Genomic DNA, 17,734 nt, shown 5'->3' on the forward strand with positions numbered 1-17,734 from the left:
TTTCCAGATACATCTACGACAATTCCTCTCAAGTCCCCCCTATTTATCAATTTTATTCCCAGCATGATTTATATGCTGCCCCTCATTTCTTTTCTACTTGACTGCACAGCGGTGCAAGCCTTTCAATGTATTTCCATGCATGCTTCTCAGCATCTCCCCAGTTTCAGTCTATCCATATCCTTGACACAGTAACATTTTGGCAATCAATGCAGCAAGTGCCGCTGGTCGTCCTCTGGTACCACCTCCTGTTCCTGAAACTTACAGGGTATGTCAGAGCTGTTCATCCAGCTCCTCCCTGCTCAGCTCTCCCTCCTCATTCACCCTCCTGCTTCTGTCTCCCTCTCTCATCCAGTCATCTTGTCTCCCTGAGTAGAAGGAGGAAAATAGCCAGCAGGTTGAATGCCTCTGTCTTTACTAATGCTTGGGATCGTCAAAAAAGGATAAGTGTATTCTTGTTTGAGCATGACAAGGGCTGCAAACAACCCAGGATTACTCAGCCATCAGCCCCAGCATGCTAACTGTACACAGGGGCACGCACCACGGATAATTATAGCTCTCATATACCAGTACTCTGCCAGAGCAGCACACTGACAGCAGGTAAGCTTATTTTGCCGTTTCCTAATCAAACCTTTAGAAATGCATGTATGGCTATATATGTCACAGGTTTATTCTAAAAGGCACTGAGATCTCTGTATGTACATATAATATAGTAAGGTACAAGCCAATATATATATATATATTTCCAGTACGCACAGCACTACATGTACTCCTGGATACCAATAAGGGGAATACATTACCCAAGTAAAAAAAATCTATATTGCTGGTACTGTACGTATAATAACCTTACATGAGTTTACCAAATATGGGGCATGTGCTGGCCATAATGGCATATACAGAAATCCATTGCACTTGAGTCAGATACACGTACTGCAGACAAATCTGTAAAAACTGACAGGTATGCAGAGGAGAGGCTGGAAAAACTGTTACCAATGACAAAAACAATTCTTGCGCACACACTGCACTCTCATGTATACAGCAACATTTGCAAAACAGGGCACAGAGGTTTTACAAATTCAGTACTACTTGCATAGCGGCATAAATGCAGTGCATATTGCTGGGAGCCGACAAATCCATTCTCATACATATGTAATTACACAGAAGCTGCTGATTTTCCCAGATACCAGTATATGGACCGAGCAACCTGCTGCTTTTTGCATTGCTAGGGAATCTGTTCTGCTCTAATTTTCCCCCTGTTTATTTAAACTTAATCAAATGTAAGTTTGAACTTGGTTGAGCTCTGGTGAGAGATGTAGGCTTTTTTTTATTACTTGGTCCCGACCAGTGGCGTAACTAGCGAAATACTGGGGAGCAGAACACGCGATTGATGGGGGGAAGGGGGGGGGCATGCAGACAAGTCACCCATGACTCCCATCCCCCTTTGCTTCCTGATCACATCAGCTGTGTTAAAATATAGTTTATCTGCAAAGATGTTGCTGAAGCGTCTTCCATTTAACGGTGTGTATGATGCCATATCAATGTAATATTGTTCTAGAAAACCACTTTCAAAAGGTCTTACCTTGCTATGGAATGGGCCTGTGCTAAAGGATACAAAGCAGACTTAGAAAACTGAAGCATCAGTGGGAATTGTACAGAGGCAGAACTGGACATAGTACACAGCAGTTTTTTCTTTTTACAAATATATTACAGTTTCATGCCTTGCTCTTGATTTCATGTACAACTGTAGCTACAAACGACCACATTTTTTAAAAAATGTGTATGAATTATATAATTGGGTAAATGTGCATGTTGTGTGTTTCCATCATATTAGGGTTGCATCACACTGTACTGCAAAACTATACTCTTTTATGTGGAATAACGGTACATCAGTTTTGTAGTCTGCACAGGTAATGAGGCTTTGTAATGATTTTACAAACAACATTGTTCTTTTATAATATATTTAATAAATATACTGCCTTTCACTGAGTTTGATAAAGGAGGATCAATAATTTATAGAGTCAGTGATTACTACGTTAATATATAATTCCGTGAATCACCAACAGTCTGTCACAACAGATTTACTTTATTTATTAGAGGATATTTGACAGGACAAAAAAACGATAATTTAATCAAATATCACAACTCATTGCAATACAACTGTTTCTACTGCTATACCTACAGTATATATTTCCTGGTAGTGTGCTATTCCTATAAAAAAAAAAAATATATATATATATATATATATATATACACATTACCCTAGCAACCAGTCAGTGGTTTGAATGAGAATATTCAGAAGATGAATAGGAGATGGCCTGGATAGAAGGATAAATAATAAAAAGTAACATTTCACAATAAAGTTTTTGGCTATAGTGATCAATGACCACCATTTGAAAGCTGGACAGAGAAGAGAAGAGAAAAGCAAAGGCAAAAACTATGAAAAATTGAGACCAAATATATATGTTGCTTATCAAGTGTCATGGGGGAATGTTGTTCATTGCCTCTCAAAACTTTTTTTGCACTTTGTGCCCTTAAAACAGGCACTGCATTGTTGGGGTGCATTGCACTACAGCCTGAGCATCAGTGACCTTGTGGCCAACAGTGCTCCGCTTGGCACCTCTATCTGGATTTTTAATGTGTAGGCCCCTATTTATTATAAATTAATTAAATCTCTGTGTACCTTGCTTGCACTATATTCAGAAATTACAGCACTAGATTTGGCCTTGGCTGCTTTACATTGACCATTGAACTTTAGACTAGATGTTAATAAAGTATATGAAATTATTCTGAATTATGCTTAGCTATGTTAGAGACAAGGAATAACTTAACCAGCAATGCATAAAATCAAATCAAATAAGAAAACAAAAAAAAGTTTCAAATAAACTAAAAGAAAATAACATAACCAAGCATACCAAGGTGCAATTCCTAGCAACTCTCAACTCAAATAGTAAAATAGTCTGTCACAACTGCTGAGAAATGCTAGCAAGTGCGACCAATAGAGATTCTATTACAGGTATAGGATAAATTATTGGGAAAACTTTTGTCCAGAAAGCTCGGCATTACAAAACATCTCTCCTATAGACTTAAATGTAATCAAATAACGATAAATTTTAAAACGAATATATAATTAATCCTTATTTGCAGCAAAGCCAAATTGTTTACATTTATTTTTTAATAGATTTAAGGGGTTATTTATCAAAGGTCCAGTTTGTGAATTTTTTTTATACCTCGAATGGACTCACAACTGGAATGTTTTCCAATTCAAGAAAAAACTTGAATGGAAAAAACGCAAATTGGTGAATTTGGGGTGAACAACCCAAAACCTCAGATTAACTAAAAAAAACTCGAATGACCCCTTATCCATAAAAACCCCAGGTCCCAAGCATTCTGGATAGCAGTTTCCATACCTTTAATAATATTTACTATTATTTCTATAGCACCATTGGCTCCAATGGCATTTTACAGAGGCATTTTACAGAGTTAGGGCTACAAATACAAGACTTAATACAGGTATGGGACCTGTTTTCCAGAATGCTTTATGGATATGGGATCTTTCTGTAATTTGGAACTTCATACCTGGTCTGCTAAAAATAATTTAAATATGAAATAAACCAATAAGAATTTATTATATAGTAATTATCTACTCCAGCCTTTATACATTACATTTTTGGCTAACTAACTATATTGAATTATTTTTATTTTGCACAGCTTATCTATTTGTACTGTTTTTATTTTTGCACTGAACTGTTCCTTTAAAATACTGAATTATTCAATAAAAATTGAGTCTATGGGAGACAGCCATCCTGTAATTTCTAACTTTCTGGATAACTGATTTCCAGGTAACAGATCCTATACCTGTAGTATACATTTAACCAGAACAGCTGTTACAATTCCATATTGTTAGGAGACAATGAAGGAGGGCCCTGCTTGCGAGAGTTTACAACACAAGGAGTAGAGATTTAGCCTCTATAATCGAACAAGTAGTAAAAACGAACACAAGCCGTAGTCTAGTATAGTAGTAACAGCTACAGGAACTAGGCTGGTTGTATAAAATTGTATTTGAAGGGGGCTATCATATAATGTTTGGAGGTTTTTACTTTGTTTGAAGGTAAATTGTTGGGCATGGGATTACCTCTTTAATGCATACAAATTAATGTTACATGTTATTTATCTAAAGAGCTCTTTCATTGAAGGAGTAGCTGGGAGTTGAAAGCTTGTTATGCTATATTTTGGTGATTATGATTTGTTTGATTTTAAATGATTTCCCTTTATGCATTTGATTGCTTGTTATTGGAGTGGCAATATGCATAACCTGCTGTCTGTGTACTGCCCTGAAACTGTGCTGCAGATGGTGCCTGTGTACAATTGGCATGCTAGGGCTTATGACTGAGTAATTCTTAAAATGACTTGAGTCATTTTCAAACTCAGTATTTTAAAAATAAAAAGAGCCCACGTTTTATAAGGGACAGAATGCATTAGGCATTCAACCTGCTGTCTGTTTTCCTTCTCAGGGAGACAATATGATGGCTGGAGGAAAGAGGGGAGGGAAGAAAGTGGGAGTGAATGGAAAAGGAAGAGAGATGGGTTAGAATAAATAAGCAAAAAACTAGGAGGAGATAACTGTGCATCTCTGATTATGAGACATATCCTGTGGGCTTGGGGAACAGAAGGTAGATGGGAGGTGGTTCAAGAAGAACACAAGCTGAGACCAGAATGCTGCCTGCATTCCTTGTCAAAATGTTAGTGTGTCAAGGCTATAGATAGATAAAGGCTATTGAAACTTTCTATTTCAAGCACTACATGTTTGTTTGTATATACAGTAGTTATTTATACAATACTACTTCTATAGGAAGTAAGTATATTTTAATGTTTAAACAGCACTTATTGAATTGAATTGTTTGAGATGGTCAGGTTATTTTTTAATCATTACAGCAAGATGTTAATATAAAAGTGATATTTATATGATTCTAGAAATGTTAGTATCTGATGGGCTTTAACTCGAGATTCTGTATTCACTACTGGATTCACATTTCACTGTAATTTTATTATCATGGTTTTTCCTGTAAGTTCTGTAAAGACAATTTCCATGTATACCATTGTCCTGTACTATGTAACCAAATATAGCTCATAGTAAGTGTTATGCTAATCTGAGCTATCCAGAACAAAGATAGTTAAGGTGTCCAGCTATGGCTATGAGCATGGGTTAGATTGGACTCACACATCAGGATCAGGGCCTTCGCTAAGTGGAAGCTGTCCTTATAAGGTGTAGTGCAACTACAACAGACATGCTGCTGTACATAAAAATAGATTGATTGGACTCCAGGAGGTTCTTTGATGAAAACAAAAGGGAATTTATTGTACAAAGCAAATTGCAAGTGACCACAGATTTACTCACGCAGGTGATAAAGTAATAGCAGGTGATATTCACTGAGGACAGATCACATGCTACAGCAGAGGATTATAACTCCCATGAATCTCAGTAGTCAAGTGTACATCAATTACCAAGACAGATATACTTTTGTGGGGATCGGAATCACCAGTGAAGTAGTAAGGGAGACAAAGTCTAAAGCTAACACCCTGTCCTCTGATTTCCCTGCACTAAAGGCAAACAAAGAAGCCTTTGGGAAGCTACTTCCTGCTACCAATCCTCCATGGAGCGACAACTGCTCGTGCTGCTAAATGCTCTCTGTCTTACTCTCCTAGAGAGTCTATCACAAAACTGCCCTAGGATAGCTATTTCTCGTACACGGGGTTACCTGGTCCCTGACTTAATCACCAAATGTACAGGTCCCTTTGGGGCGATGGCTTTACCAGGGCCTTGGTGATTCTGTTTTGACCCTTGCTTGCCTGACTATTCTGAACTCTGCCAAATCTGACTACTCTGAACTCTGATTATTCTGACCTGTGCCTGTCTGACTATTCTGTTTCTGCTGGTATTGACCCTTGCCCTACTATCCTTGAACGCTGCCTGTGTCGACCCGGCCTGTTTGACTTAGCTTGAACTCCGCCTGAACCGACCACTCCCTGCGTTTGACCATCCCCCGAACTCTGCCCGCACTGACCCCGGCCTGTCTGACTACGCTTTTGTCTATTCCAAGAACTGTGCCTTCCGTCCAAAGACTTTATAACGACCGTACCCCTTTGCTCATCCAGAACTTTTGCTTGGCTCCTCTCTTATTAAGAGGCCGCATCCAATTAGCGGAGGGCTCCTCCTGAAGTGAAAGTCATCTGCTACAGGCAGAAGCGGAGCCAAGACCAGAGAGCCTAGCACCTGTTCTGGATTTTGGGAGCCAGTCGTGACAGTAACAAAACTCTTAAATATCAAGATATTACAGTAATCTGTACATATCACTACAAATGTGTTTCTACTGATGGTAATACAGATTAATAACAATCTCTGCTGATTGACTTTTAGATAATAGAGTATAAATGTCTGTGAATGGCACAAACAATAAAATAAATGAAGTATGTAACAAGAATTAATATGTATCAACATTCATACATTTGACAATATGCATCTTGTCTTCGTCAGCAGAGAAGGCTAATTAAATTGACAAATCTTTAAAGAAAGCTTGTGTTAAATTACCGTATTGGAATCTAATTGCTTCCCGAAAGCAGAGATGGTTTACATATTGTATGTATGAAAGCATGAGCAGTCCTCGAAACAGGCATATGAAAGACAAGTACACATTTATATAAGTACAAAGTAGAGGTAGTCTTATTTGTTTCGTGTAATACTAATACTTGGTCATTGGCTCAAGACTCAAGCTGTTAGTATAACATAAAACATGTAAGACTTTGTAAAAAAAAATCTTATTTGACTTTTATATGCCTGCTTTGAGGCCTGCATTTTGTGCCCGCTCTCTCTCACACACAATTGTTTCTGTTCCCCTATCTAAAGCTCAAGGCAGCGCCCCTGAATCTTCTCCTGACTGTGGCAAATTTTAGACCACATTATCTTTATTGGTTGATTATATTGTAATATATTCTCCAAAATGTGATTATCTTCTTGTATCCAACAGAAATATAGAGATTTTCTAGCTGCAGCCATATCTAGATGAAAGAATTTTTTGGGATTGTTTACAGTGGAGAAGAGGTGCTTAAAGGAGAAGGAAAGGCTAAAATTAAGTAAGCTTTATCAGAAAGGTCTATATAAATACACCAGTAAACCCTCAAAGTAATGCTGCTCTGAGTCCTGTGTCAAAAGAAACACAGCATTTCTTTCCTTCTATTGTGTACACATGGGCTTCTGTATCAGACTTCCTGTTTTCAGCATAAACCTCTAGGGCAGAGCTTGAGCATGTTCAGTTTGCTTCTCTTCCCCTCCCTCCTCCCATCCCTGCTGTAATCTGAGCTCAGAGCTGTAAGTGAGCAGGGAGAGACTCAGGCAGGAAGTGATGTCACACCAAGCTTATATGGCAGCTTCTATCCAAAACAAACAGAGACAGTGTCTAGAGCTTTTTACTTTATTCTGCAGAATAAATATAGTGTTCTAGCTTGCACTATTCTTTCTCCTTTAAGGGATATATGATAACTATATATAACTATACAAGGAGATCATACAATAAACCATCTGGTGCTTTATTCACAATATGACTTTTCCAGTGGATGTGAAAGCATACTAAGGGGGTTACTAGTCAAAGGCAGAGTTTTAGATTTCTACATAGATTTCTAATTTAAGCAAAAATGAATGTAAAAAACTGGAATCTATGAATTTGAGGTGAGAACATCATGAAGGCTATTAACATATTCAAATGGCTCAAAGGACCTCTGGCATTGATTTTACATGACCTTGACGGGTTTTAGATGGTGTATTTTCGGATTCAGGCTATTTCCAGCTTTGGGGAATAATAAATCTTGAAAAATTTGAGTTTAAAAAAAAAAAAATAACTCAACCTTTTGATAAATAACTCCCTAATTGTAGATCTTGAGATTACTATAGCCCAGGATATTGTTCATGTCCAAGAAGCTTAGTCATCCATACCCCTCTTAAATGCATCAATGAAGTCTGCCATCACCTGGCATAGCATTCCTCAACCTCGCATTCTATGTCATTTATGAACAAAGGAAAGACCCAAACAGAAATAAATGACCCCTGATTAACAATACTGGTCAAATTAGAGCATATTACATTTACCACCATTTGTTGCAATCAGAATTGGCTCTTTTAAAAAGGATGCCTTTTGGTTCTTTTAAAAAGGATGCCTTCGTTAAATGGTTTCTCAGCTGTCTAGACAAAAAAAATAATCACAACTCTGTTTTCATCAACTAATTTACCTCTCTCTCTGATACACCTTGCATCAGTTTTTTTTACTATTTATATATTTTTCTTGAAATGTGTGATTTTTTTTGTAGTCTTTGCTGCAATGCTCTTTTTACTTTCTATTTTATAATAATAGTAATATTTTTCTAGCGCTTTTCTCCCGTTTAATATGTTACTAATTGAAGAGATGCTTGTTATTGTGTATTGCAAAGTGCTTTGTTCTGTGGTTGCTACTGTATGTAACAGAATGTACAAGACCCAGAGGATTTTAGAAATGATGAGGTAATCTAGCCCATTTTGCTTTGCTGAAAAATTTGCAAAACCATAGAAAATTGTCAAAAAGGGACATTTTAGTGGTATATCACCAGATGCATTTCACTCAATAGGAGTTTTTCTTCAGCACAATAAACAAAGTTTTTTCCTGAAACAAAATTTATGCAGAAATTCTCATAGTCCTTGCTGTTTCTCCCTTTTTTTTTTCTTTTCAACATTTTTATTGGGTTTTCCAAAACATACAGAATTACTTTTACACAGCATTAATTGAGTATGATTAAACTATTTGAATGCATTTAACGTGCTGTTTCCACCACAAAGGAATAATACAATTGTGAAAACATGAGGATATACTTGCCTCAAATAAGAGTACACATGACAGATATATTAATGTTTAGTTACCAGATCTACTGTATAAACTAAAGCAACACATAACCAAAACAAACCTAAACCTTGCATGGTGGAGTTAGAGAAACACAACATTTTTTTGACACTGAGTTAATTATGTTGCCCAGACATTAGGATAGTTAAGTAAAAATAAAATAATAATCAGTAATAGCTCTTGAATATTAGATTTGTGTTTAGAGTCTATTTGATCGAAATAAAGAGACCAATTATTAGAAAACTTCGTTTTAATGTGTGGTTCTTCATATTTAATTTTTATGGCCTCTTGCCAGCATAACTGGTTTAGATATACTGTACTAAAATTTCTTTTAAGGAGGGGGTAGACTCTGAAATCCAGAACAGAAATAGGGCCTTCTTAGTAGCCACCATAAACAGTAAAATTAAGATTGAGACCAAAACAGGGTCAGATTTACAATGTTTACTCAAAGAAAAAGAAGGGTTGCCAATATTCAAAAGGGCATAAACTGGAGATATAGTTGATTTATTTTCAACTTAGCATTAATCTCTTACTATTTGCCACACTAGAATAATGTGAGTGCAGCTCCAAAGAAAATGAAAAATGTTTACATTTTCCTGATCACATTTGGGACAAAAGGAAACCTGACTTAAACCCTTATTAGAACGAAAAAGTTTACCATAACCAAGATGGATTAACTTGAAATATTGAGATCTCCAGTCCTCCAAGAAAAAGCATTTATTGAATTTAACCAATGAAGAAGTTAACTGAGTAGGGGTAATGTCCCTTAAAAGGTAGTTTGACCATCTCAAAGCCGTATCTGAAAGGGGGTGTTTCTGGTCAGAGGGGGGACCCCAAAAAGTGCGAGCCAAATAGTTCATGTTTAGGAGCCCTAAATTGTCACTCAGATTGGTTATCGCCTCTGCTATCCAATGTTTCTGGATGGCAAACCACCTTTTGTTAGAAACCAAAAGAAATGCGCTTTTAATAATCATATATTGGTAGTGGTCAGAGATTTTTGATTTTTTAGGTCTGCCCAAGTAAGGAGATTCCCATTTATAGGATCAACTACATCCTTAATCAGAAACAGATGACGTTTCTTGAAATGTACAAGACAGGAAGAGTAACCAGGTTTAGTTTTACCCCAATGGAGGTGAATGGGCATAAAAGGGGTTAACGTATGATTAAAACCATGGCTAGAATGTAAAAGTTTCCAAGTAAAGATTGAGTCTCTATACAGTGGATTTAGTTTACATACAAGGGGAATGTCTTTCCATTTCAAATGAAGAATCTCTAGTATATGAGTATGAGATATGGGAAAAGTTCCAGAGCGGATTTGTGAATTTATCACCACCTAAGACCCATTCCATGAGGTATCTTGACATTGAGGCTAAATTAAAAGTTCTGAAGTTAGGCAGCTTTAGGCCTCCTAATACACGAGGAGCACGTAATTTAGTTAAGGAAATTTTAGATTTCTTACCACACCAAATAAAAGAATTTAAAGCACTATCAAGAATCCTAATATTACCATATTTGAGCAGGATCGGCAATTTACCAAATTCCTGAAGTAGATTAAGATGACTTTTAAAGAGTTGTTGGCATTTTGTACAATTAATAACAAATCATCTGCATATGCTAAAATCTTTAGGTGGACTTTGTTTAATATAATACCTTGAAAAGCCTCTTATTTGTCTAAGGCTCTGATTAGTGGCTCAAGTGAGATGTTGAACAGGAGTGGAGATAAAGGACAACCTTGTCTAGTTCCCTTCATAATTTTAAATGGCTCCTGCTATTACTACTTGAGAGATAGGGTTGGAATATAGTTGCTTAATAAAACTATTAAAGGGACCTATGATACCAAATGAATCCAAACAGTTAAAAAGATGTCCCCAAACCACATTGTCAAATGCTTTCTCAGCATCCAAGCTAATCAATGAAAAAGGAGTCTTATTTATGTTCACTATAGCAACAACTTGAAGTAAGGTTCTAATATTTTTAATATTTTTAATTATTGAAGGTAAAATCATGGCTAATCTATCAGCTAAAATTTTGAAAGAATTTTTATATCTTGGTTTAATAAAGAGATAAGCCTATAAGAATCTGGGAGAGCAGGGTCTTTACCCTCCTTAGGTATAATTACCAGATTGGAAAGGGAACTGGAAGGGAGTGTTTTCCCATATAATAAGATATCATTAAATAGGTTGGTGAGAAAGGGGCTTATATTAATTTTTAGGGTCTTATAAAAAATTGGATGTTGATAACCTCTTCTATAGATATTGGCTTGTTAAGATCTTCCAATTGCATGGTGGATAGATGGGGAAGTTTTAAATTATCTAAGAAGTCATTCTTAGATCCATTTGAGGAGTAAAGAGATTCATCGTATTCCTTAAAAATATTAACTAGTTTTAGGGGATTATTTGTTAGGGAGCCCTGTTTATCTTTAAATTTGATCAGTGTGGATTTCCTATTCCAACATTTAGAAAGATTAACTAAAACATTGTTAGCTTTATTACTTAGGTTAGCTAGCTTAGCTTTAGAATATTGAGCAAAGAGTGAATCTCTTAAGGTTATCCAAGCCTTCAAGGAGGCAGAGACTTCCTTATATTTGTTACAATTGGATTGGGAGGGAAGGTTTTTTAGATTGACATAACAATCCTTGATCTGGATGCTTAGTTTCAAAAAGTTATCATTGACTTTACATATAAGGCAAAATTTAACAGCTGATATCTCCCTACATATCACGGCCTTCCAAGTATCCCATAAAAGAGGTAAATTCTCAGAATGTTCACAAATTTCTGTCACAAACAAGTCCCATCTGTCTAGTAGCATTTTGATAAATTCAGTCTGCTCTGCTAGAGAAGTTGGAAAAGACCAAGGTACATAGTCTTTAACACTTTTGGTAGTAATAAATTGGGCAGAAATAGGGGCATGGTCAGAATGAACAATAGGACCTATGTCAACTGCAACTGTTTTAGCTATTACATTATTAGAAACAAATATATAGTCAATTCTAGTGCCCACCATATGTTGAGAAGAAAAATGAGTAAAATCTTTCTCTGTGGGATGCAGCAACCTCCAGATGTCCATCAGATTAGAAGATGAGAGGAAGTCCTCAATCCATTTCAATTTTTCCTTGTGTAGTTAATGTTGGTATAAGTTCTATCTAAAGACCATAAGTGGGTTTTGTTAAAATCTCCGCCTGCAGTCTCATTATGAGGTGAGCCATGAGGAAATACCCACAGTTATGGAGCCAAGTTTTTATGCCATCATTTTCTTCACGACCATTACCTCATTTCGCACCTCCCACATAGAGGCCGGTCCACTGTCACTCAGTATCTGAAGCAGGGACACTACGACTGTTCCCCGAAGGCTCCCTGTCACCTCCTACACATTGAGAAGATAAAGGCTGGTAGAAGCAGCTAAGTAAAGCAGATTTTTGTGCCGGTCCGTGGAGCTCCGCTCCTATGCCTCCATACTCATTAGGTGCTGAATCCGGAAGTGTCCCCCCTTTTTTTTAATTTGGATTTGCAAAAATGTAGGTTAAAAAGTTCAGATGTTCTTAGATTATACTGCTACTTTGGGAACCTTGAGGGGGATATGAGAAATCAGACGTTTTTCCAGATAATCAGGGCTTTGGTTATTGCAGAACTGTTTTTTTTGTGGCATTGGCAGTGTTGATAGGTGAGTAGCCTGGTTGCTGCATTTTGTACTAACTGTAATTGGTGCAGTTCTTTTGCCGTATTGCTTTTTTAGCTGTATTTTGGCCTTGTTTACCTAATAAAAGTTTGATCCATAATGGTTTTGCTTTGCTACATCTTTAACAGGTATTGATTGATATATTTGTCTAGCAGCATTTAAAAGCGCTTCCATTTTCCTTCTGTTAAAAGTCTATTGTTATACCAGGGCAGTATTGCTCTGGCATCACAAGAGTTAACACAGGAAATATTTGGTCTCAGGCTTGCAAAGAGAAGCTTATTTGGGTATGCCGCCAGGGGGCTGTGGAAAGGTGACATCCATATATGCCTTCTAAGACAATTTGGAGTCACACCATTTGGGCAAGGAAGCTGGGCCAGTCAGTTCTTTGATCAGTTGATCAAAGAACATAGCTGTGGACCTACAGCAGCAGGGGGCATAGTTAGTAGAAAAATATGGCTTATAGGAAAGGATCCATATCTCCTGTGTCATAGGATCCATATCCTCATAATTTGCATATTGATTATGAGGAGGTCACATGCTTCCTGATGATACCAAAAAGGGCCAGCTTATACCCACCAGTTAGGAGGGATGATTCGTGGGGTACTGAAACATTCAACCCCATTAGTGTTTGGTATCAATCTGGTCGCCCATGGGTGCAACCATCTTGGATTATCCGCAGACGGGAGCCGGATCCCTCTGATGCACTCCTGACAGTACCCCCTCTCCCAGGGGGGCCACTGGACCACCATGTCTTGGCTTCTGGGGAAATTGTCTATGGAAATCTTAAACCAACCGTGGTGCATAAACATCAGCCTGTTTCTCCCAGGAGCATTCTTCAGGACAAAAGTCCTTCCATTTAATGAGGTACTGCAAACACCCCCTGGAAAAAATCTTCTCTACTTCAAACTTCTGTTGACCATCCACCATGACAGAAGGAGGAAGAGACTGAGCTGAAGAGAACTGATTGGAGATTACTGGTTTCAGCAGGGGGACATGGAAGACATTGGGGATTCTCATCTCAGGAGGAAGTCGAAGTCTGACAGACTCAGGATTCTATGATGGGGAAAGGACCAACAAATCTTGGGCCCAACTTGGAAGAAGGAATCCAGAGATGAAGGTTTCTTGCAGAAAGCCACACTTTGTAATCTTATATTGAGGAGAGGGTCTCTGTCTACAGTCAGCATACTCCTTGTGGGTCAAAGAACTTTTCTCCAAATTGGCCTTGGTGGCAGACCAAATAGCAGACATATAGGCCACCTGGTCATCTGCAGCAGGAACATCTGACTAGATGAAATCTTGGGGAAACGCTTGAGGATGTTGTCCTTACACTGTCAGGAAGGGTGATTTCCCAATGGATTTATGACATGCATTGTTATGAGCAAAGGGAGAAGAACAGACCATCGTCTTGGCAGAGGTATACGTGATTTCTCAGGAATTGTTTAAGTGCATGATTCACCCGCTCTGCTGCCCCATTGGTTTGTGGGTGGTATGCGGAGGAGAATTGGAATGTAATACCCAGAGTTTTACATAAAGAGCGCCAGAACCTGGGAACCTCGGTCAGAGACTATCTCTGTTGGGAAGCCATGCAGACGGAAAATAAATTGAATGAAGAGCTGGGAGAGTTGCACTGCAGAGGGGATTTTCCGAAGTGGAATAAACTGTGCAATTGGTAAATGTTGAAGCAGATCGCTGGGACGGGAATGACTTGGCGTGGAAGTGGCACAAATAGTACAGGCAGCAACAAAGTCTTTGACATCCTTTCGTATGGTTGGCCACCAGATGAGTGGATTCAATAGTTCAAAAGTCTTTTCAGAGCCAGAGCCAGTCATGTCCAGTCTGCTTGAAACAGTGAGTCTGTTGTAAAATGGGAAGACGAAGTTCGGGTGGCACAAAAGCCATTCCAATGAGTGTATCTGGAGGAGCAGAAGACTGACCAAACAGGATTTGACTGGCGAAGCGAGGGAACAATGAGGCAATGACTTTGGCGGGAGGAATAACAGGATGCAGGTATGCAAGCAAAAGAAAAAAAGAACTCTTAAATCACAACAAAAAACAAGATCTCAATAGTTACAATCAGGGGCTGACAACCGTCAGAAGGTCAGTGCTAAAAAAAAATAATATTAAGAATAGAAAAGTACCCTGTCTGGGGTTGCAATTCGCATGGGAAACAACCCCTATTCTTCTGATTCAATTTGGGGTTCGAAGTTTGGAAATTACTTTTAGTGAGCATATCTTTCAAATTAGGGCTTCTCTTGTAACAAATAGAAGCTTGTAACCAAGGAAGCCACAGCAGGAGGAGTCATTGCAGCGGGAGTATTTTCCACGAGCAAAGAGGAGAATGGCATCCGAGAAAGGATAGTGTCCTGTATTTGCCTAATGCGGACCTGCTGACCTTCATAAGATTCCATGCGGGACGCCAATCCCTGGAGAGCTCTTCCGACATCAGGTGTAGCTTCCTCAGTGGAGTCCATGGCTCGACTATGACATTTCCCCTTTAAAAATGTAACCGGAACAATTTGAGGTTTAATAAATGGGCCCCTTACTTTAATGCATGATGTTTTTTCATGATTCCCATAACAATTTGTCAAATCACGCTATGTACAGTATTCCAGAAAACTAGGGATCTTTGAGATCTGTGGGACATCTCTTCATCATGGAAGGTGCTCTCTAACTCAAAGTTCCAAAAACTTTTCAGAGTTGGTGCTCTCCACCTGTTTTGGCAGGTCCACCAGCATAATGTCATTTCTTTGCAGTCTGTTTCCAGGTGGTCATCTTTATTTCTGTATTTATTGGTTCACACTTCTGATTTTGCTGGTGTGCTCACAAATATTTTTGTGCATGTTGACTTAGATTGTTGTATCTGCTTTCAGCTCATCATCATCATCTGGCAGAAGCAGTGCAAAATTTTCTCAGTTCAGTTACAGATTATCTTGATATCTTTTGCACTTCTTGGGTCAGCTCCATCTAGGGACTGCTGGTTGCTTACAGAGCTAAAACCTAAAACACAACCTGCACAACTCCGTTTTTTTTTTCTATGTTGCACCAGCCTTTGCTATTAAAACAAACATTTTTGCTGCTGTTAGCAGGCTTTTTAAGCCACCGAGCTTCTGCTTTTCTCCCCATGCCCTGCATTTTAATAAACCGATGTCCAGTTTTATCACCATACTATGTTTGCCTACATCTGAAGGAAAAATATTTGATGACTAGCTGTAGGTAGCCTTTAGATACAGAATTTTATTCTGTTATTGAGTTAATTATTTTTAATGTTTAAAAAATTGTCACCCTGAGGTGAATACCATCAGGTCTTGGACCTTTGTTTGCTTTTACATGTTCTAGCTTCTTTTAAGCATCATTCCTTCAACTAACCATCAATAGTTACATTATTAGAAATGTGTCTGTTAAAAAAGAACACCTTTTTAAAAGTCATTCCTCAATTGTGTATAGAATTGAAAAAATAACAGTTCAAAATCTCTGATTTATCCCTGCTTTCCTCAACCAGCACCCTCAGTCTTCTACTAAGGGTCCCACCCCATTTTTTTTCTAGCTGTAGAGTAGCACATCTTCTGTATGTTAGAATTTTTTTTGGTTTCCCAACAGTAAGCTTTCTGGGGCATGCACAGTTGGATCAAGTCTGGGATTTGCCATCAGCCAAGTGACAGAAGAGTATCCGAAGATACAGAGGATGGCGTCTTTGAACTCCACGGACTATTCTGCATCTATATGTTAGGTTTACAAACCGTGGTACTTTTCTACATTTTAGACTCTAGAATAGTTCTTTTCGTGTTATTTAGCTTTTTATTAAGCAGCTCTTCAGTTTGCAATTTCAGAATTCTGGTTGCTATGGTCCAAGTTACCCTAGCAACCATGCACTGATTTAAATAAGAGACTGGAATAAGATTAGGAGAAGGCCTGAGTAGAAAGATGCGTAATAACAACCGCAAATTTTGTAGCTTTACAGAGCATATGTTTTTTCTATGGGGTCAATGAGATGGCATAACATAATGGTCACTATAACCCAGGGGTACAGTATAACATGATTTCTGGTTGGGTCCTCACAACCTGTGACATATATTTTTCATTTAACACATGTCTAAACTTGTTCCCAGTAACTATCCTGGTGGTATTGTTGCTTCATTCAATATCTGGGTAATATCGCTCTTTATATATAACTTGCCTGACACTCGCAGCTTTTTCAGTATGCAAGAGGAAATAAGCCCTTTTTCCTTCACTAACAGACAATTATCATTTGTCTGGGAAAAGACCCGTAAGGCCCTCCATTTTCAACCATCCTTTCTCTAAACATTCCTTTATATTGTTTTTCAAATTCTGCTCAGCAAACAGATATACCCTCCTCCATTTCTACTTATTCTGTCCCTCCAAAGCAAAGTATAGCCATCTATATTTGCTGGGCAGCCATGTGATTTATTTAGCCATTTTTCAGCAATGCTTATTAAGTCATATTTCACCTTCAGCTTCTCTCCAAGTTTACCAGCCAGGCTTCTCTCCCATTTTACAAGCCATGCTTTTTTCTCTCCCTTTTTCCAGCCAGGCTTCTCTCCCATTGTACCAGCCAGGATTCTTGCATTTGTAAACATACATTTAATACTGGTACCAGCTTGTAACTCCTATTATACCAGCTAGGCTTTTTGCATTTGTAGACACATCTGGTACTGGCTTGTAACTTGTTTAAATACAATTTTTGGTCCTCCCTGTCATTATCTATACTCCCATCCTACCTCCACTCCCATTTTCCTTAATAAGCCCATTGTAATATGTTGCATAAATGTTTTTATACTGCTAAAGTCTGCACCTCTAAATTTAGTGTCTTCATTACTACCTTATAGTATAGTTGTCTATGCAACATAATGTCAACGGAGACCATGTTATGATCAATGTTCCATACATGAATAAATAAAAATTAAATTAAAAAAAAAAATATATTAAAGAAATAGTGGTACAGTGGGCCCTGGCCAGATACCTCTTTTGCCCATTTAGTGAACCGGTCCTGCTTTTGTGCTATGGACAACATTGGGTTTTGTAGATGATAAAGAACGAGTTTCCAATTACCCCTTAAAAGGATGTTGTTGTCATCAATTACAATAAGCTCATATGCAAATCTCTTACATGTCACAAGCTCTGTGTTC

The 17,734-nt window shown here is 38.0% G+C and overlaps 1 protein-coding gene across 1 annotated transcript in view; it reads left to right on the forward strand.

Annotated features, from left to right (window-relative positions):
• The first annotated feature begins 303 nt into the window (after positions 1-303).
• The window catches only part of brinp1.L (bone morphogenetic protein/retinoic acid inducible neural-specific 1 L homeolog), a 104,732-nt gene continuing 87,301 nt past the window's right edge, over positions 304-17,734 (forward strand). Inside the window, exon 1 of the mRNA XM_018229689.2 lies at positions 304-597. The gene's annotated coding sequence lies outside the window, so the exon portion shown is untranslated. The remainder of the gene's footprint in view (positions 598-17,734) is intronic.

Source organism: Xenopus laevis, chromosome 8L (genome assembly GCF_017654675.1).
Source record: "Xenopus laevis strain J_2021 chromosome 8L, Xenopus_laevis_v10.1, whole genome shotgun sequence".
Classification (NCBI taxonomy): domain Eukaryota; kingdom Metazoa; phylum Chordata; class Amphibia; order Anura; family Pipidae; genus Xenopus; species Xenopus laevis.